The sequence below is a fragment of the Artemia sp. Qi Xiang Cuo genome, chromosome 10, assembly GCF_049724085.1.
Source record: "Artemia sp. Qi Xiang Cuo chromosome 10, ASM4972408v1, whole genome shotgun sequence".
Taxonomy (NCBI): Eukaryota; Metazoa; Arthropoda; class Branchiopoda; order Anostraca; family Artemiidae; genus Artemia; species Artemia sp. Qi Xiang Cuo.
In genome coordinates, this window is record NC_142803.1 from 36,204,795 (window position 1) to 36,226,792 (window position 21,998).

At 36.6% G+C, this 21,998-nt stretch overlaps 1 protein-coding gene across 5 annotated transcripts in view; it reads left to right on the forward strand.

Moving 5' to 3' along the window:
- Window positions 1-626: 626 nt before the first annotated feature.
- LOC148947711 (calcium/calmodulin-dependent protein kinase kinase 2-like) overlaps window positions 627-21,998 on the forward strand; it is a 404,349-nt gene continuing 382,977 nt past the window's right edge. For 4 of the 5 annotated variants that reach the window (XR_016142386.1, XM_089096216.1, XM_089096214.1 and 1 more), the window contains exon 1: window positions 627-752. The gene's annotated coding sequence lies outside the window, so the exon portion shown is untranslated. The remainder of the gene's footprint in view (window positions 753-21,998) is intronic. The other variant, XM_089096215.1, reaches the window with a different exon arrangement.

Consider the following 21,998-nt stretch of genomic DNA (forward strand, 5'->3'; position numbering starts at 1 on the left):
CGGATTGAGCTTAAGTTTCGCGGATGAGTTCCCGGGCCCTAGGAAAACTTAAAGCCCAATCGGACAGCGTTAAAGGGGGGCTGGGGTGGGAGGGTCGAAACTTCCAACCCAGTTTACCCCATGAAGATCAAGTTTGAGGAGGATGAAATTATGCAAGTTTCTTAGTTTGAGCTTGGGCTACAAAATGCGATTACCGCCGTCTCTCTGCGACCTCTAGGACCTGAAATCGCTTAACATTGTGGTGGGTCGCCTCTTTATAGAGGCACAAGTGTGCCTCCTTGATTTGGCTTATAACTACCCCAATGAGATCCTTAACATAATCAAGAATGCCATTTGATTTTACATATAAGTAAAAAAAAAAAAAATAAATACGCTAATTGATTTAGCATTCAAAGCTCTGTTGATGAGTTGATTGCAATCATCCAAATTCTTTCATTTGCCAGGATTATCTAAGCCCACAATAAAATAATTAATTTTGGGCTTATTTCATAGGTTCTCCTTCAACTATCTGACAAATAAACTTTTTTTTTCCAGTTTGTTGTTGTTTTTTTTTACTGGTAATACTGAGCTCAAGGAGACTGCTATCTATAAAAATTAACTTTCGAATCTTAATTACCTAGAAATTCTTTAAATCTTGTATTTTATTCGAAATGAAGTACATGGGTTAAATCGTCAAATCAAGAATGTTCTGCTGTTGTATAGCCCTATAATATGGCTGATCTAAGAAAGTCCTCACAGTAATTATGTTCCAAGTATGCTTGTGGCTGCAATAAATTGGCCTATTCAGTACTATTTTATAAATCCTGACATAATTTTTGGACATCCACCACATGGCTAATATGGGAGTAAAGTTCATTTGTGATGCAAATGGATGTTATATTTAGATTGAGGATGCAATTCTAGGTATATAGCCTACTTACACATTAGGGGGGTGGGGTATATATTCTGTGAATATATAGGCTCTAAGAAATTCAAGAATTTCTAAGAAAAAGAAGTGAAGATAAAAGCTCTCCCCCCTGCAAATTGTGTTAACTAGGATTATTCTGCATATTATGGAGTAAGAATTATTTTCTTAATATGTTTCCTTTTGTCCAGATGGACTCCTAGACTTAAAATACTGGTTGGTTGGTTGGCTAATTTAAAGATTTGTATATATATACACTGTCAAATTAGCCATCTGGTGGTATCCCATAATTTTCTATTTAACAATTTCTTACTTTAAGTTGTAATGGTAGAAGAAATTGGTAGGTAATCTTGCAGGTAAAATTCTACTTTAGCTACTTTTGACTATCTTAGAAAGGGGTTAGGTTAAGAAAATGAAACTTTCAGGGATGGGTCTACAGGCTAAAGTAGATTCCGGGAAGGTATTTTGAAGTACCTACCTCGACTCCTTCTCCCTCTTAAGAGTCCTGACCTTTGATTGCCTTTAAAAATCTGTGAGTTATAGAAGTGAAACCTTGCAGAATAGCTCTCCTTCCAATCACTTTTGACTATTAAAAACAGCACTAGCCATTTAAATTTCCAATTAAATGAGCCCTTTCTGAAGTTTCTACGGCTACACTTTCTATAAAAAACCTTATATTCCCCCAGGGTATAACTTACAACCCTTGCCCTGAGGGCTGTGGGGGGTTTACATTCTCAAAGACCTAATTTCCAGAATTTTCAGCTACGTTGAACTAAATGGCTGTCTCAAAATTTTGATTGGATGTGTTTGGGCAAAAGGTGGGCGTGAGAGGGGAGTTAGTTGCCCTACAATCACTTTTGACTATTAAAAAGGGCACTAGCCTTTTGAATGCCCAATCAAATGAGCCCTTTTTGAAGTTTCTATGACAGCTTTCTATAAAAAGCATATATGCCCAAAGGGCATAACTTACAACCCTTGCCCTGAGGGCTGTGGAGGCAGTGCCCTCCTCAAAAACATAATTTATGTCTGGAAATCAATTTCTTATCAAATAAGCCCTTTTTGAAGTTTCTACAACAACAATTTATATAAACACCTTATATGCCCCCAGGGCATAACTTACAACCCTTGGCCTGAGGGATGCGGGGGGGGGGGTTATCATCCTCAAAAACATAATTCACAGAACTTACAACTATGTTAAACAAAACAACTATCTCAAAATTTTGATTGGATGTGTTTGGGGAAATAGTGGGCATGGGGGGGGGTGGTTGCACTCCAATCACTTTTGGGTATTAAAAAGGGCATTTTCCCTTTCAATTTCCAATTGAATTTCTATAAAAAAAACCTTATATGCCCCCAGGGCATAACTTACAACCCTTGTCCTGAGGGATGGAGGGGAAATGTCATCCTCAAAGAAATAATTTCCAGACCTTTCAACTATGTTGAATAAAATGGCTATCTCAAAATTTTGAGGGGATGTGTTTAGGGAAATTATTGGTTTGAGAGGGGGTTAGTTGCTCTCCAATCACTTTCAATTTAATTTTATTTGAATAAAAACATAACACAAACATCAATAACAATAAAGATCCTAGAAGATAACTTGATAGCTTTTGACTGTTAAAAAGGGCCAAGAATTTGCAATTGAATGTGTTTTTTTCTGAAGTTTCTACTGCAATGCTTTCTATAAATACCCTATATGCCCCCAGTGCAAAACTTATAACCCTTGTCCTGGTTTCTGTGGGAGGGGAGGGGGTGCTGTTATCCTCAAAGAACTAATTAGCTATCTCATAATTTTGATTGGATGTGTTTGGGGAATTGGTGGGCATGAGAGGGGGGTTAGTTGCCCTCCAATCACTTTTTACTATTAAAAAGGGCACTAGCCCTTTCAATCTCAAATTAAATGAGCCCTTTTTGAAGTTTCTACAAAAAAGACTTCTATAAAAACCCTATATTTGCTCAGGGCATAATTTACAACCCTTTCCATAAGGGCTCTGGGGGATGTCATCCTAAAAGACATAATTTCCAGATCTTTCAACTACATTGAACAAGATGGCTATCTCAAAATTTTGATTGGATGTGTATGGGGAAATGGCAGGTGTAGAAAGTGTGTTAGTTGCCTTCCAATCACTTTTGGTGATTAAAAAGGGTACAAGGCCTTCCGATTTCCAATCAAATGAGCCCTTTTTGGAGTTTCTATTATAACTTCTTTGATACAAATAGCCCTGGTCTAAAATAAACAAACCAAAAAAAAAAAAAAAATGTAGTACATTGTTCTTTACTTATTCAGCAGTATTGCACTGTCTATGATAATGGGAGGCTAGAGACATTCCAACTCAATGTTTGGGAAAAACCATTCCCCTATATAGAAGACTGAGGAATTTTTATAGAACACGTGGAAAAGGTACACTTGATCAGTTCCAAAGTTGAACTAGTTCCTGCAGTAGACTTCTTAGCATGGTTACTGAATTTTAGCTTATTGTTAATGGTGACTCCAAGATCTTGCTTGTTATTTATAGAGGAGATTGGTTGGGCTGAGAGAAAATAAGAGTGACAAGGATTCACTTTCCCAAAGCAAATGACATGGCATTTGTTAGCAATAAATTCAAGAAGGCCCTTAGGCATATTTGCAATGGTAAATTTGCCTATGCCTATTTGAGTTAGGTAAATAGGATTTTTAAGAGGGGGCAGGGTAGTGTGAAGCATTGTATCTTTGGGATTGAGATAAGTAAGCTGGCTATTTATGATTATTTTAATGTGCTTTTGAACTTTTTATAGTTCCCTCCAAATGTGCCCCTGTTCTTAGGGTTTGCTGAAAGTCTAAAAACATCAAATTGCCTCAAGTTTTGTTATGCATGCTTAGAAGCATGGCTCCTTGTGGCTTGCCAGTCAGTGTTTATTTCAAAGTTTGGTCGAGGATTCTGGGGCATCCCAGTGTATATGCCACCCCTTCTGCTCCTAGTCCACATCTTACTAGAATGACTCCAGGGCTTAGAATTTAGTGGTTTGAGTGCTTAGAGAGTTAATGATGTTGTGTCAGAAATGGTAGCATTTGCTGTAGATAGTAATTTGTTGGGAAAGTTTCATTAAGTTTACCTGGAGTCTTTGATAGGGAGAAACCTTGAAGTGGGAATGGCTTGTAGATGCTTGGATATTGCGATGACATAACCTCTTTTTCTATGGTAGGGTTGGAATTTTTAAGACTGTAAGTCTCTCATGGTAATGGATTGTTCTCAGGTTGTATTGCATAGGCTTATTGATGGCTTGTCACTGAACACTTTCAAGGTGTTGCTTATCTTACTTGAAATGTGGGGAGGCCAGTGTCATGCTCAACTTATGCATTGGGTGTAGAACTTTTGTTTGTGGTTGACAAATGTTCTTTTGATGCTGCCAAGGTGTCTCCCTGAATTTGCAACAGCTGAGAGAGTATGCTTATGGAACTTCATTTGGGAGTCTACCCTGACTCCATGGTCACACTTCTCTGCTGGTTTTAATCTAGAGTGGCAGCCAGGCCCAGGATTGATCAATATGCAGGGTGGCCAACGCCATGAATTTATCCATGAAAACAGGGATTTTTTAACCCCTGCCATGGATTTTAGAAATGCAAAAGATTTTTCAGTAAAAACATTGATTTTTCAAGAAAACTTGGATTTTTTTCACATGGTATGGAATTGGCTTTGCTCAGAAAACTCAGAAAACCAATCTTTACAGCTAGCCAAAATGGGTTCGCGGAACAGTTGTCTCTCTACTCTCACATCTGTGGCTGCAGATGGCGCTCCGGCTGACGTACTGAAGAAGTGCGGGAAATTCAAAACTTCTGGCATGTGATTTGTTTTTACCCGTTTTAATCATACCCAAAAACAAAAGCAATAAATCTACCCCTAATTTTACCCCCACCAAGGTAATTTGGAGGTGGCTGTACAGGAGAGTTATGCTGGTTGAGTTCTATGGGTTCAGCTTTTTCTAGGTTTATTATGGAGAAGAGGTTCATTGAGCCGATTTGGAGAGAACAGAAAACAGCTTGAGAGCTGGAGTAAGCTTTCAATGGTTTATTTGGTATAAATTTCTCAGCTTGGTATAAATCTCTCAATTTGGTATAAGAATCTCAGTATCAAACAGAAGTTGTACTTTGCAATATTGTCACATGTGAAGAAAAGTTTTATATATTATTAATTAAGAAAACTTTTTCCACAAAACAAGTTTTTCAAAGAAAAGTAAAGAACTCCATTAAACCGAAAATGTGAAAAAATCAAATCAAATAATCTACAAAGCGTGAAACTACCACAAATCAGCATTGATAAACAAATAAAACCCAAAACAAACAAAAATTACAAGAAATAACCAATTCAAAACGAGTAGAAATTAACATGAGTTGGGCTCAAAACCCTATATGCCTTCCCAAGGCCAGAACATAAGTTGCTCTTTTTTGAAAAAATATAAATGCTTTTACTTTTATAACTTTTATGAATCAAATAATATTAACATTTTGATTCCTAAATATCAGTAAATGTATATTAAACTGACAATGCAAGTTCAGTTGTATTTTTCAGTAAAGTGCAAATTGTGTTCTGGCCTTGGAAAGGCATAGGGGTTTTGAGCCCAACTCATGTTAATTTCTATTCGTTTTGAGTTTGACTCAGTTATTTATTGTAATTTCTGTTTGTCTTGGGTTTAATTTATTTATCAATGCTGATTTGTGGTAGTTTCACGCTTGGTTGATTATTTGATTTTATTTTTGCTCATTTTTGGTTTAATGGAGTTCTTTACATTCTTTTGAAAGACTTATTTTGTGGAAAAAGTTTTTTTTAATTAATTTCTGTTTGATTGACATAGTCTTTTCAGGGAAAAAGAAAATAATGCTTTAAATCTTTTCGTTTTTTAAGATTTTATAGTTTGGCCTGCTATTTGTATGCTGGAGGAAAAATTTTCTGCAATTTTTAACAACTTACTCCCTTTGAAAAATCTGGACACAAATAGCAGTGTTTCATTTAGTTTCATACCTCCTCTATTTGACCTGAAATGGAAAATTTAATACCATTCGCAAAAAATCTGTTTACTTTCTTTGATAGCTTGGATACACTTACAATGTTTTGCTTTAGTTAAATTTTAAGAGCAGAAGTAGTCCTGAAAGTTTGAAATAATACCCTCAGTCATTCTTGGGATATTGCTGAGATGCCTATTGGGAATTAGCATCAACACTGTGCATTTTGATTTAATCTTAAGGCAACATTTGGTTTTTAAGTACCATGGGCAAATGGGAGGGTGGGCATGGGAGGGGGATTAGTTGCCCTCCAATCACTTTGACTATTAAAAAGGACATCAGCCCTTTCAATTGAATGAGCCCTTTTCGAAGTTCCTACAACAACTCCTTTGATACGAAGTGCCCTGGTCTAAAAAAAAACAAAAAACATTGTACCCACATCGATCCTTACTATAAAACTGTCAATGCTTCCTATCACTTTCGACTATTAAAAAGGGCACTAGGCCTTTTGATTCCCTATCGAATGAGCACTTTTTGAGTTTCTACGACAACGCTTTCTATAAGCACCTTATATGCTCCCAGGGCATAATGTACAACCCGTACCCTAAGGGCTGTGAGGGGGGTTGTCATTCTCAAAGATCTTATTTACAGAACTTTCAACTTTGTTAAACTAAATGGCTATCTCAAAATTTTGATTGGATATGTTTGGGGAAGTGGTTTGTGAGATGTGCTTTAGTAGTTCTCCAATCATTTTAACTATTAAAAAGGCATTAGCCCTTTCAATTTCCAATTAAATGAGCCCTTTGAAGTTTCTATGACAACGCTTTCAATAAAACCTCATATTACCCCAGGGCATAACTTACAACACTTGCCCTGGGGGGGGGGGTGTTGTTATCCTTAAAGACCTAATTTCCAGAACTCTCTACTATGTTGAACAAAATGGCTATCTGAAAATGTTCATTGGATGTGTTTGGAGGAATGGTAGTGTGAGAGGGGGCTATTTACCCTCAAATCAATTTTGACTATTAAAAAGGAAACTAGCCCTCTCTATTTCCAATTGATTCAGCTCCTTTTGAAGTTTTGACGACAACGCTATCTATAAAAACCTTATATGCTCCAAGGGTATAACTTACAACCTTTGTCCTGGGGGCTCGGGGGGGGGGGGCTGTCATCCTTATTTACATAATTTCCAATACTTTCAACTACGTTGACAAAATGGCTATCTCACAATTTTGATTGAATGTGTTTTGGGAAATGGTGGGCATGACAAGGGGGTTAGGTGCCCTCAAATCACTTTCGAAAATTAAAAAGGGCACCAGCCCTTCGAATTTCCAATTGAATGAGCCCTTTTTCAAGTTGCTACGACAAAGATTTAAATAAAAACCTTATATGCCCCCAGGGCATAATTTATAACCCTTGTCCTCAAAACTGTGGGGGATTGTCCTGCTCAAAGGTATAATTTCCAGAACTTTCAACTGTTTGGAACAAAATACCTATCTCAAAATTTTAATTGGGTGTGTTTGGGGAAAAAATGTACATGAGAGGGGGGTCAGTTGCCCTCCCATCACTTTCAACAATTAAAAAGAGCATACCCTTTGAATTTCTAAGCAAATGATCTTTTTTAAAGTTTCTAGGACAACGCTTTCTATAAAAACCTTATATGGCCCAGAGCATAATGTACAACCCTTGCCCTGAGGGCTGTGGGGGAGTGTCCTCCTCAAAATCACAATTTCTGTCTGGAAATCAACTATGCTGAAGTAAATGGCTATCTCAAAATTTTGATTGGATCTGTTTTGTGAAATGGTGGGCGTGGAAGGGGTGGTAGTTGCCTTCCAATTACTTTCGACTATCAAAAAAGGCACAAGCCACTCCAATTTCCAAGTGAATGAGCCCTTTTCTAAGTTTCAACGACAACGTCTTTTACACAAAGTGCCCTGGTCAAAAGGAAAAAAATAATACATTGTGCCAACATTGTTCTTATATGCCCCCAGGGCATAACTTAAACCTTTGCTTTAAGGGTTATGGGGAAGTGTCCTGCTCAAAAACATAATTTCTATCTTGAAGTCAATTATGCTGAACAAAATGGCTATCTCAAAATTTTGATTGGATGTGTTTGGGGAAATGGTGGGCGTAGAAGGGGTGTTAGTTGCCTTTTAATCACTTTCGACTATTAAAAAGGGCACAAGCCATTCCAATTTCCAATCGAATGAGCCCTTTTTGAAGTTTCTACGACAACGCCGTCGACACGAAGTGCCCGGGTATGGAAAAAATAACACATTGTGCCAACATTGTTCTTTATTTAGGCAGCGTGATTGCGCTGTCTATGATATGGAAGTTTTTCGGTTCATACTGTCATTAAGCGAGTAACTGAAGTTTTGGAGAATTGAGGACTGACATCTTCCAAAACGTGGAAATTTCGACCATTCTGCCGATAATCCTCTTTTACGGCTTGTGGATGTTACTGTGAGCAGCAGTTGGAGAGTGTGAGTTACTATAGAAGCTTAGACCCATGTCTAATATTCCCCACATTAGCAAGGTTTTAAGTGAGGATGAAAATGGTAATCATGGGAGGACCTGTTACTACTGTCCAATGTGTATTTCAAGATTCCATAGCGAATTAAAATTGAAAAATCATTTGACACTGCAAGAGTCTTTGCTACCTGTTCGTGGAGACGATTTCAGGAGACAATGCCACCTTGCGATTCAAAAGTTTTCAGAACATCCTCTTGCAGAGAAACATGGTGACTTTAGACATTGAAGCTCCACTCGCTTCTGTGTACAATCCGTCAAATTTGAATCGTGTTAAAGAACATGAAACCATTGCAATTGGTTTTGCTCATATGCGAAGAGACTCTAGTAATAACATGCAATCGGTTGATTTAGTTGAGACGTTGGGTGTGGAAGATTGTGTTAGCACAGCTATGGTTGCACTCATTAAAACAGAAAATGAAGCAATTTCACGGCTGCGCCATACACATCATCTAATGAATTTGTCACCATAAGACGAGTGGGCAATTGAAAATCTACATATTTGTTGGGTTTATAAGAAGAAAACTAATGAGGGGAATGCGAAAGCCTGCGACCACGACCATTTATGGTAGGAAATTTCATCTAGGGGAAGTAACTTAAGGTGGTTGCGCACAAATTGTGTAATGTAAATATTAGACAGCTCTTTTTACCGGTTACATGCATAATTCCAACTACGATTTGAAATTCATATTACCAGCGTTGGCACTATTGCAAAAAGGTGAAGCTGTAGATGACGGTTGGTTAGATGGTTCTTTTTCTTGTAAAATTATGCCTAAATCATCTGAAAAGTTGCTAGTCTCAGGATTTAAACGGAAAACAATTGATGATTTTAATCGTTTCCCCCTGCTCATACAACACTTTCCAGATGAGGAAATGCATGATTTATTAATGTGTAAGGGCATATATCCGTACGAGCACTACAGCTCCGCTTCGAAGCTAAGTGGGGGAAAATTACCACCCATCGCAAAGTTTTATGATTCACGTTGCGATTGGCAATGCACCACTGGCGATTATGAATTCCCCAAGAGGGGTTGGGCTACGGAAGGGTGTAAAATTGGGTGGTATTATTTGTAAAATGTACCTGGCAAGTGATGCATTGATGTTGTTGGACATTTTCTGTATAAACACGGACAAAATACACGAAGAATTTGTGTTGGATATTGGGTATTATTGATCCACTCTTCATCTGGTGATGGATTTAATTCATTCGGTAGGGAGGACCTGTTATTACTGTCCTATGTGTATTTCAAGATTCCATAGCGAATTAAAATTGAAAAATCACTTGAAACACTGCAAGCGTCTTCGCTACCAGTCCGTGGAGATGGTTTCAGGAGAAAATGCCACCTTGCGATTCAAAAAGTTTTCAGAACATCCTCTTGCAGAGCAACATGGTGACTTTAAAAATTGAAGCTCCACTCGCGTATGTGTACGATCCGTAAAATTTGAATCGTGTTAAAGAACATGAAACCATTGCAATTGGTTTTGCTCATAAGCGAAGAGACTCTAGTAATAACATGCAATCGGTTGATTTAGTTGAGACTTTGGGTGTGGAAGATTGTGTTAGCACAGCTATGGTTGCACTCATTAAAACGGCAAATGAAGCAATTTAACGGCTGCGCCATATACATCATCTAATGAATTTGTCACCATAAGACGAGTGGGCAATTAAAAATCTAGATATTTTTTGGGTTTATAAGAAGAAAATTAATGAGGGGAATGCGAAAGCCTGCGACCACAACCATTAATGGTAGGAAATTTCATCTCTGGGAAGTAAATTAAGGGGGTTGCGCACAAATCGTGTTATGTAAATATTAGACAGCAATACTTTTTACCGGTTACATTCATAATTCCAACTACGGTTCGAAATTCATATTACTAGTGTTGGCACGATTGCAGAAAGGTGAAGTTATAGATGGTGGTTGGGTAGATGGTTATTTTTCATATAACATCATACCTAAATCATCTGAAAAGTTGCTAGTCTTAGAAATTAAATGTCAAACAATTGACGATTTTAATCGTTTCCCCCTCCTCAAACAGCACTTTCCAGGTGAGGAAATGTATGATTTATTAACGTGTAAGCTCATATATCTGTACGAGTACTACAGCTCCGCTTCGAAGCTAAGTGAGGAAAAATTACCTTCCATCGCAATGTTTTATGATTCACTTTGAGATTGGCGATGCACAACTGGTGATTAGGAATTCCCCAAGAGGGGTTGGGCCACGGAAGGGTGTAAAAATGGGTGGCATTATTTGTAAAATGTACCTGGCAAGTGATGCATTGACGTTGTTGGACATTTTCTGTATAAACACAGACAAAATACACGAAGAATTTGTGTTGAATATTGGGTGTTATTTATCCACTCTTTATCTGGTGATGGATTTAATTCTTAAAATTAGTGGAGCAGAAATAGGTCTGATAACTGATGTAGATCAGCAATAATTTTTAGAGAGATCCATGAGGGGTGGGTTTGATTTCTACGGGGATTCCTGGAAACCGACCCTACTGGACAACTCACATGTGAAAAGTCGATTGCCGTTTTCTTGGATATGAATTCTCTTTACCCGTCGGTAATGTTTCAATTTTATTTACCCTGTGGAAATTCCCAATGGCTTTATAATCGTTCTGCTGCAGATTTCCCTAACATTCTCACTGTTGAGGAGAATGGACCACAAGGATAGTTTTTCGAAATTAACGGTGAAATACCTTTGGAACGTCATGAATCGGTAAAGGAATTTGTTTTCCCGTGCATTAATAGACTGGTGCCTGGGACTCTGAGTCCCTACAATTTATCTTTGGTAAAAAATAAATGTACGCATTGAACACCTTCAAAACAAAACGTTATTGAACCGAACCGGACCTTGAACTGAAACAAAATATTTTGTACACCATGTTCTATTGCGGTGGATGCTTGCCAATGGTTTCAATACCACAAAGATTCACAGAGCCCTCCAACTCAATCATAAGCCATAAATAAAGGCGTGTGTTGACACCTTTATATTAACAAACGGTCTGAAGCCAAAACGGAGGTCGGAAAGAAATATTTAAATTCATTTAGAATTTAGCTTTTGGTAAAATGTCTAAGATGTATACAACAGGGATCGTTTTGCCATTATGACAGACCCAAAAAAATCGGTCAGATTTATCACAGATCTGAACGTTATTCCGTTCACCATCATATAATCCAACATTGTCCTCTTATATAGAAAGAAAAGACATGTAGTATTAAATAAAACATTGCCGTTGGTAGTGCCTTTTTAGAAATAATAAAAACTCATGTTCGATTTTTATTGCAATGTTTGTAAGTGCCAATGGCCTAGGGAGGACAAGTTCAGGCGTATTATAGAGAAACCGATTCACTCCTGTTAAAAGTTAAAACAGAGAATCTGTTAGACGATTTGAAAAATGGAGAGCATTATAGCTTCTGTATAGATGACACCAATTAAAATCCGAGATGAGGAGTGACCTGGTATCCCATGGTGTGCTTCTCGGTCCGAAATTGTGCTCTGGAAACACAATGAGGTTACCAAAAAAGTCTCCAAGGGGGTGCTGTCAAACTATGTAAAAGAAAATGTCACCTTCAGTGTTTATAGGAACTGTATAGAAAATTATTTAGCTCCAAGAGCGAGTGTCATAGCCATTAACTCTTTTAAATATAAAAATTATATAGTTCGGGTGAAAAAAATGCCATGTTAAACATATCGGATAAAGTCTATGTACGCGCAGGCGGTGTGGAGGTACTACCATACGGTCTTTACCTTACTTCAGAATGAGTTGAATGTATAAACTACAGAAAACAACTCGGTCTGGAGAAAGCCCTATAGTTGGGGGAGGGGGGCCGTCAGTGGGAGGAGGAGGGTGGTATTCCCTTCTCCCGCTCAGCACTGCCTTTCTTACATCTAGTCATTTATATTTATTTTTTTTTTCGCTGCGTAAACCGGTAACTTTTAAGTGTTTATTTATTTATATTCCATGTGTAAAGTGTTTTTACTTGTTGTTAAGCCATCCTGGCTAAGTGGACGTTCGCTGGGTTGAGGCGTCTTTGTCCAAGGGGCACGGGTTCGATTCATGGCGTGGCAAGTTATTTGGTTTGGAACGCGGGTCAGTGGTGTGACTCTGTAACTTAAGCCAGAGTCGACCCAGCTCTAAATGGGTGACTTGAAAAATGTGGGAAAGTTAAGCTGGAAGGGTGTGCAAAAGCACATGATCGCTGACCCCCAGCCCCGCTTTGCACTTCCTGGCTGAAGAGCCACGAAACGGAGATCAGCACCGCCGGTTTGGACCTTAAGGTTCTAGTGCCGTCATATTTACTTACTTACTTTACTTTTACTTGTCGTTGCTAGCCTGCCGCGGGGACCCTCTGTCCGCTGGCCACTGCGGGGTACCACCCCTACCATGGGCATATTCAACTGTTTATTATTCGTACTGCCATTGTATAAAGTTTTTATGCTTTTTCCAATGCCATTGTATATTTGACTGTTTATTTTTAAATGTTTTTGCTGTAATATATATTTTCATGCTGTTTTCGCTGCTATTGTAAATGTTTTATATATGAATGAAATATTTACAATAGTATATGAAAATGGTTTTAAAGAATTCGAAAAATATCTATTATTGCTATAGTGTATGAAAACAATCCTATGACAAAATAAAGAGTATTGGACCAAGCATAAAATTCATACAGGCACTTGACGTGTTTAATAGTAGTGCGTCAAACTCTGGTTGACTGTTGACTATTTAGCTTATTCTTTTGAAGAATGGTCTCAGAAAATGTTACAATTATTCACAGTCCAGTCACATTATGAAAAATTTCCGTAAATCTTGTTCTCCATAATCTTTTTCATCAGAGTAAATGTATGAGAACACTTGCTTTGAACTGTACTTACTAGATTATCTAAAGAGTTGTTCTTTATTCAAGCTCTTTTATAACTCTATGCAAACAAATCTACCCCAGCGAACCCAAATTTTTACTTTCGGCGCACAATCAAGCTACTAGTAAACCATATGGGTACATTTTATTGGATCTGAATGAAAACACGCCTGAAGAGCTGCTTTTAGTCACTGATATTTTCGATAATGACATTACTGTACATATACATGTGAATATATGTCACATGGATTTAGAAACCTGACAAAGCAACATAGGTCAATTGTACGCGCTCTAGCTTGCACAAAGAAATCAAATTGTAAAAGAAAACGTCTTGATCAAGCGGGTGGTAAATTGTTTTCATTGTTACTGCCGATAATCGACTGACTTGTAAACACTATTCTCTAGAAATGGTTAAACCGTAAATTGACGCCATTTGACCTTGCCCTTTCACCAAAAGAGCACTTTGAAGATAAACTTGATAAATTTATTAACAATGAAACAATTCCCGAAGATGAAAAATTAATTTTTGCTTCAAATTGCCCTTCGACGTGTCAAAAACATAAACATTACCGTGAAAAACCACTCAAACTAAATGTCATTGATCAACCTTCTGAAAGTACAGAAAGTTTTTAAACCATGAAAAATCGAAAAAAGAAGATTTATTAACCTTTGTTGTAAACATGTTGCTTCCATCCTATCGCGTGAAAAGTAAAAGACTCTTGACTAACCTCGCTGAAAATTAACAAAATGACGGGAAAAAGAATGAAGTTTTAATCCTGGGCAAGAGTATTTAATTGATTTATTTTCAGATTTGATTGCATATCGTAAAAGACTCGAATCCTTCGATAGTCACTTATATCAATTTTTAAAGTCGTTAAATTTTACCAAAAGTTTTAAAGGAAATAAACATGTTTTAAAACGATTAAAGGTGTTAAATGAAATATAACGAGATATTTCATTGAATAGCACACCGAGTGGGCTTGGTAAGGGTATTAAATGAACGCGTCTTTCCACATCGTTTAGTACGCAAAAGGTAGCGGTCGACGATGTTCATAACGGATCAAGTTTTGAAAGGTTTTTATCACAATATTGGAGAACCAAGAAGTTTAAGTTCTCGCGCTAAAACTTGCTCAGGTTACTGGAATTAAAAAGAAGCCAGCAAAAGAGTATTTACAGAAAGAACCCAGTTATACTCTTCATCAAAATCATAGGACCAGAGGCCGTGACTATCGAAAAACTACAGCCTTTTACCCTATCCATATATGTCAAGAAGATCTTTTGACTCTAGACGCGATTCAAAGACGTCATAATAGACCATACAAGTATATTTTACTTGCAATAAAACCCTTGCTAAAGTCCTTGAAAGCCCTTTTAGTCGCTATACATATACAGTTCCATTGCAGTCAAAGAGAGGCAATGATGTTGCTAAAGCCTTTGAATCTTTTGAACAAGATTCGTATAAAAAAATTCAAACAGATCGCGGAAATGTGTTTGTTAATCCTCATGTAAAACGAGTTTTATTGAAATATGGTACAATACTCTATCATAGTCATAGTCCTATAAATGTGGCATTGACTGAAAGTTTGATACGGACTATTCGACTTTTAATTTCAAGATATTGTACATTGAAAAATACTACCGGAATTTGTTTAAGATTTAGATAAAATTATATAGTTTTATAATCAACGCTCTCATTGATCCTTGTCCAATGCTAGCCCTATATAAGTCATCGTAGTAATAATACACCCTTCCTTAAACAATATTGTAATGAAAAGGTGTGGAAGGAAATACTTGTTGAAACATTTGAAAAATGTTTGCGATACTGTTTGAATCAATCGAACAAGAAATTTTTTTGAAAAGGGGAATTACTTTTGGAGCACTGAAATTTTTAAAGCGTCAAAGTCTAAGGTACTAATTCCGTAACATATGCTCTTTGTGATACGATAGATGAACAGATTCTTGGTGGTTTTATGACTGAATCGCAAAAAATTGGAAATATTGGATTGTATCAGGTTGAACAGGTATTAAAGACTCGTACTCACAAGAGTAAGCGACAGTTGCTTGTTCTCTGGCTAGGATACAACTCTGATTTTGATTCGTTGATATCTTCTGAGGACGTTCATAATGTCTAAGGGTTTTTGTGTGACATTCATGCTCTATGTTTCTGACCCTCTCTTTGACGATTTGAATAAAACGAGCGATTTTTGGACAAAAATCCCCTGCCATTAAAATTGATGGAACGTATGAAGCTGCTCTTGCAGATTATATTCTCAAAAATACATACGATATCCTAAGAAAGGATTGTGTTTATGATATAAAAATTAGACCACATGATTGGCCACTCGTTAACGATCAACAGATTGAAAAGATCAATTCATACGAATATTTCTTTGTCACATTATCATACAAGGTGTTTGGGTGTATGAATGATTTGTGGCGTGCTATCAACAACAAAATTTCGCTCGTAAACATGGTGCCTTTCAATTCAACTATTCGAAAGAAGAGGGCAGAATCTATATTAGTTCACCGTTGACAATGAAAAAGTTATTCTCAATTAGGATTTACGTGAAGTTCTTGGTTTTAAACAAAATATTATGTGGTTTTAAACATATTATTACCATAATAATATAGTAAAAGATTTGGGGGTGCTAATGGCATGAATCGTGTTATTTTCGCAGGGTATCCACCTGCCTTCTCCTCGGACAGTTGTATATTTCTTTACGCATCTATTGTCGAGAGATGAAGAGTCTGTAAAACCAATGTCCCCCTTCTACGTGTTCTTGAACGAAAAAACCTCTAATGACCTTATTCAACACTACAATATAAAGCACCTTCAATACATTCCAGTCAATACTTCGAATTTGAAGCTCTATCAGTTAACATTAAGAAGTGAATTGGGCGATCTTCCAGCAATAACAAAAGGTTTAACTGTTAGTACATGTCATTTTCGACGCATTCAGTGAAAAGGCTAATAGAACTCAGTTTGTATGTCCTGCTATTGATTTCTATGTTGCTACTCTTGGACCACGACCGTTGGGTCACGGAATGGACTATTACAGGGGTCGTTTGTCAGTGTCCGGTTACGGTGTCGGTAATTGATTTGCTAAGCTGTTTTGCTCTTTACTACCCCTGGCTAAAAATATTTTGCCCTGGTTGCCGCGGATTTTGTGTCCTCTACATTACATGATTGTGGTTCTGGAAAGGATTTTCAAGAAAGTGTTTCACAAAATCTCAGGTTCAGCGCGCGATTCCTTGGCGAGAGATTGAAATCACAACAAATCGGTAAAGGTTTAAAAAGAGTGCGAAATACCTCATCAGTCTTAACTCAACACGGAAGCGTATAGCATCAAAAAGGAATGTAAAAAGATCGAAAAGGGATGTCTTTTCCTTGAAAGTGGCATATCTACCACATAGAATCTCAACCGTCAGTTAACTCATCTCTAAATCTATTCAATGTGGCGAGTGTAGATGTCAGTGTAAAACACGGGTACTATGAACCATTTTATCCACAACAGCCGCTCTCGGAAAATTTTCATTTTCAAATTTATTCCAATGAAGGTTATTTCATAGATTTGACTTCAATATTTATAGATTTAAATGTTATTGTTAAAAAATCTAACGATGGAAAACCAACTGCGGCCGAAGGGGTATCCTATGAAACTTGTATACTATAAAATTTATTTAGACAAATAAGTGTCTAGATAAATGGAACACTGGTGAGCACGAGCAATAATCTTTCAAATTATGCAAGTTATATACAATTCATGTTGATGACTCCAATGTCTTATAAGCTCCTAAGGGGTATGGGTATTGGATATTAATATAAAATGGACACTGTTACTAGCAATATACTTAGAGATGCGACAACTAAAGATTTATGTTTAGTTGGGAAATCAAATTATGAGATATTTAATATACCTCAATAGGTGCCTCCCGAAGTTAAGATTGATATAAAGCTACAACTTGCACCGTCCAATTTTGTTTTTGCAAAAAGTACCTTATGTAACAGTCTCTCTCACGTCGGCAACACTTCATGTACGGAAACAGCAAGTTATGAGTTCTGTTGCCTTGGCAATTGAAAAATTAAGAGTCCCCGGAAATAATATCAAATTGCTGGTTCCTCATACAATCAGGAATCAACGCCATAATGCTACGGGTACGTTTACCTATACTGATCCATCCTTTATCAATGGCGAAATTCCTTCAAAATTGGCACTGGCTTTTAGAAAAAGTGCTAGTGCCATTGGATCATGGACAAATTACCCGCAAAAATTTGAACTGTTCGGATTTTCATTGCTTGTATGTAAAGTAAATGGAATTCTTGTCTACAATTTACCCTTTAATAAAGCCATATTGCTACGGGTACGCGTACCTATACATATTCATCCTTTATCAATAGTGAAATTCCTTTAAAATTGGCATTGGCTTTTAGAAAAAGTGCTAGCGGCGTTGGATCATGAACAGATTCCCCGCAAAAATTTGAAATCTATGGATTTTCATCGCTTATATGTAAAGTAAATGGAATTCCTCTCTACAATTTATCCTTTGATAAATCCTAAAGGACCCTTAATGAATTAACGATGCAATCTTTAGATCGAGATTCACAAGTATTCGAAAATTGTATAACCGAAGATCATTGTACTGGTTTGTCCTATACTGAAGATATGAGTATTTTCCGGATGGGAAATGTGCGTTTAGAGGGTACCTTTGCCGAGCCATTGGAGGAAAATATCGCATTAATCTCGTTACATCAGTTTGAAATCTATTGTGAATTTACCCCTGCTGGCAGGGTTTTATTAGACTTGGCGCCATGAACACGAATCAAATAATCAATGTATTTAATGTGGACCCCTACATGTCGAAATACAAATCCTATAGCATATCTTAAGATTTCCTGGAGCATATTCAACATGCAAACAATACCCTTATCATCGTTAATAGCAGTCCATCATGTGTAAAGACGGGTATTGACTATGTATCTTTGAAAAAAGAAAGAATATAGAAATTTTCTATCCTCGTGGCCTACCCTATACATTTTATACGCTTCACATTAAAAATTTTCATGAGCAGAGTGGAAAATTTATTCTTCAAAAACGGAAGCGGGTACGAGATCTATCAACGAAAGTCGTGGTTTTCATGCCCTATTATGTTCTATTTTCCAATGTCGTGGACATTTACAGTCAATTCCTCAAGGATTATGGTGACAATCCTTGATTTAACGACTTTCTTGTTGAAATTACTCTTTCCTACCTCAATAATATAAATTTCAGTGCCCTAAAAGTCAAATGCTTTAAAATGTATGTAAATTTGTTTGTTAATACAATTTTTATGTATACAAAACACTGTGTCCTTTTAGATTTCATCTTTTATGTACATTAATAATCAGAAACGATAAGTGGCAGCTGCTCGTCAGGATTCAATTTTTATTCATCTTGACATACAAAGTCAGGGTCACATTTTCTGATGTATATTGTAACTCTATTTTTCTTAAATCTCTGTAAAATCAATAATACTATTCTGATTCATATTATAAAATTCACGTGTTTCAATTTGCTTATTTGAAGCAATGTCACGTAAAAAATTATCATATGAAGAATCCCTTTCTGTAACAAATAAAAGTCAGTAGGTTTATTATCAAAGTAGCCAGTATCTTCTGAGCGATATTGTAAAAACCATACTTTTATTATTCCAGCAAATGAAGCATAGACCAGGTTCTTCTTCCCAAAACAATTCAAGGCGACGATACCAGTCTTTTAAAAATAAACTGAACTGGTTTTTTGGGTTTTTCGCAATCATGCTAGGGTAAGTATTTTCCGATTGACCACATTTGTCATAGTGAGAATTGGAGCGTAAGAATCCTCTATTATGAGAGCCACAAATCTTTTCAAGACAGGATTTACAGTCTTTAATTTGCACAGCCTATCCTTTACGCAATTTACATGGATTGCAAAATTTACACTTTTCATTATAGTCATCAGCAAAACTACAATTCTCACTGGATAACCAGCTGCCCAATGTATACAAGCATAATGGGCATGTGTCAAAAATTTTCAATGTAGACCGTCTCACTTCCAAAAAGAAACTGACTCACGATCAATAAAATATCTTCTAAGACGTCACAAAACATGTTTTGACATGATTTCTTACAAAATGACCGCCTAAGTAGTGGATAAAAGCAAAACCACATTATCATCTTGTTTTGTCTTAATTAATTTATCTATAAATTTAGTAAAGGCAGCTGGACCACGACGACAAAGTTTCTTGCAATGTCCAAAGTTGGGGAATCGGTTCCCATTATATTGTTTAAAAATATTTTGCGTTGAAGAGATAATTCCAAAAGTCATCATCTAAAATTAAACATTTTTTCAATTTTACTAGATTACGTAAGATTTTCTGGTTCTCAAATTTAGCCATTTTAACACTCTCATTACCAAATACAGACTAACATTTGCTAGTAACAAACCGTCTTCTATAGATTCTTTTGTTCAATATATTTCGCTAACGCGTTTAATCCATCTTGTAGTCCGTGTATATGCACTAAGTTCACTTTAGCCGCAAAGCATAATTGTTCTTCCGACTTGGGTTTGCTTGATGCTATAACATATCCAGCATACATGTTATCCCATTCTAGGGTTAATCGGCAACCCGTTGTAATTTCCACTGCTACTTTAGACACTCTAGGTTCCATCCCGCTAACACTTTCATTATCCAATAATGTGTAAGCATCCATTTTGATGTTGAAAGAAAATTTGAGAAAATTCTGGGGGGATGGGTAGTCGGGATGGGTGTGAGGGATTTGATAATTGAATACAAAGCTCCATTTTCCCTCTGTTTGTATTGAGAAAGGAAGATTCAAAACCCCATCTCTGCATAGATATGGTAATGATCAATCTGTATTGATCGTTACGGCGATAAACATTTTGAATCTAAATAGCCTGTTGCTGTAGTCCTCTCGTTTTAGTTGGTGCGCTTTGGAGGTCAGAGCAATATCGCTGACTTTTTTCATCTTTAAGTGAATAGATTATTTTCCTTCGTTTCTTTTTTGCTTTGGAATTTAATAGGTCCTTTTAACGATCTTTTATCATTACCATGTCGCCAATTGCTTTATAGCTTTATACAAGGGTTGCAGTTTGGAGGCCAAATTTCTAAAATCCTGTCGACAGATTCAAATAAATAAGATTACCGATTTCGCAATAAAAAAAGAAACAAATCCACTGTACTATGTAGTTCTTCACACCACTACAATTCTTCATCTACCAAATGGGGTTGTTTTTGCAATAACTCAATTGCTCGTTTTATGGCCAAAAAGTGCAAGGTATTAGCCATACTGGTATATGCCCCTGTACAAGTGACTCGGACGAATTTTAAATACAGTTATAGGAACAAATATACAAGATTTCAAGTAAAAATGTGGTATTTTTTTTTGGTGAAACTTAATGTACAGGTTAGCACGTAGAGAAATAGATGGTATCCCATCTGAGGTAAATATGGTGCAGGGAAGAAAAGTAGACATGCTAATAGACTGCACCAGTTCTGCAGGTACAATAATCTAGCTATAATGAATAGCAATTCAGTATCATGGGTGCAGTAATAGCTGCAACCTAGTAAAGAGTTTTGTAGTAGAATAGCTAATGAGTTAACATGGCACTCAAGTGATGGTAAGACACCCAATCTTATTGATTATTTTATTCTAAATAAAATGCTGGGGGATCGATACAGGACAGCAGAATATATAGGAGTGCCATTATGAACATTAATAACGAAGACCACACTACCTTTCCACCGTACAAGCAATAAAGAAGATAATGTAATGAGGAAATTTTTTTCAGTATTTTTATTTATGCAATTCTCTGTCTATATAGTTTTTCACATAATCAGTTTACCTAGAGTCTTTGATAGGGACTCCAAGTTTACCTAGAGACTCCAAGTTTACCTGGAGTCTTTGATTGGGATTGATAGGGAGAAACCTTGAAGTGGGATTGGCTTGAAGATGCTTGGATATTGTGATGACATCACCTCTTTTTCTATGGTAGGGTTGGAATTTTTAAGACTGCAGGTCTCTCATGGTAATGGATTGTTCTCAAGTTGTATTGCATAGGCCTATTGGTGGCTTGTCACTGAATACTTTCAAGGTGTTGCTTATCTTGCTTGAAACGTGGGGAGGTCAGTGTCATGCTCAACTTATGCGTTGGGTGTAGAACTTTTGTTTGTGGTTGACAAATGTTATTTTGATGCTGCCAAGGTGTCTCCTTGAATTTGCAACAGCTGAGAGAGTATGCTTATGAAACATCATCTGGGAGTCTACACTGACTCCATGGTCACACTTCTCTGCTGGTTTTAGTCTAGAGTGGCAGCCAGGCCCAGGATTGATCTATATGCAGGGTGGCCAACGCCATGGATTTATCCATGAAAACAAGATAAGATAAGATAAGATAGATAAGATAAGTTTTATTCTTCATTAAATACACATACAATATTAGATGTTATAAATCCCTCAAAGGCTCATTGGCCTGTACAAAGAGGGAAGACATATGAATTACATACTCAAGGATAAAAAACAAAAGAAAATTTAAAATGATCACTTACTCACATATGAAGGAGAAGAAAAGGAAATATAAATAAAATAGAAACTATAGAAAAAATTATAATAAATAAACTTAATTAATTAATTATATTAAATAGACTCAAAAAAAAAAAAAAAAAAAAATTCTTAATATAAGCG